This window comes from Antrostomus carolinensis, unplaced genomic scaffold (assembly GCF_000700745.2).
Source record: "Antrostomus carolinensis isolate BGI_N321 unplaced genomic scaffold, ASM70074v2 scaffold15773, whole genome shotgun sequence".
Taxonomy (NCBI): domain Eukaryota; kingdom Metazoa; phylum Chordata; class Aves; order Caprimulgiformes; family Caprimulgidae; genus Antrostomus; species Antrostomus carolinensis.
The window spans coordinates 1,922-2,310 of NW_010307370.1; positions in this window are offsets into that span (position 1 = coordinate 1,922).

Here is a 389-nt window from a genome sequence, read left to right on the forward strand (position 1 = left end):
GCAAAGGTATTGGTCACGTTACCTCTGCTCAGAAACTAAATCCCATTTGACCAAATGAGGAGGAGAGCAACTCTGCCTCCCCTCAGTGCTGTGAAGAGGAAGGTGCCAGTTCCCTTTGGGATTCACTGAAATACTTATGCTGCCTGTGATCAAATTAGAGTGTGATACAGGGCATGCTGTGCTGTATTTTCTGACTTGGGATTTTAACAGCTGTGTCACACATCCAGGTTTCATTTGTGCTTGTCAGTTCTGTTGTATGTTCCATGTGTTGCTCACACCCTGGCCAAGAGCCGTGGACCTCACGTTGTGTCCAGGGTGCTGCTTGTCTGTCACAGAGTCCGAGCGCTCTCTCTTAGGCTGCAGCAAGAAACTTGTTTCATCTCCAGGAA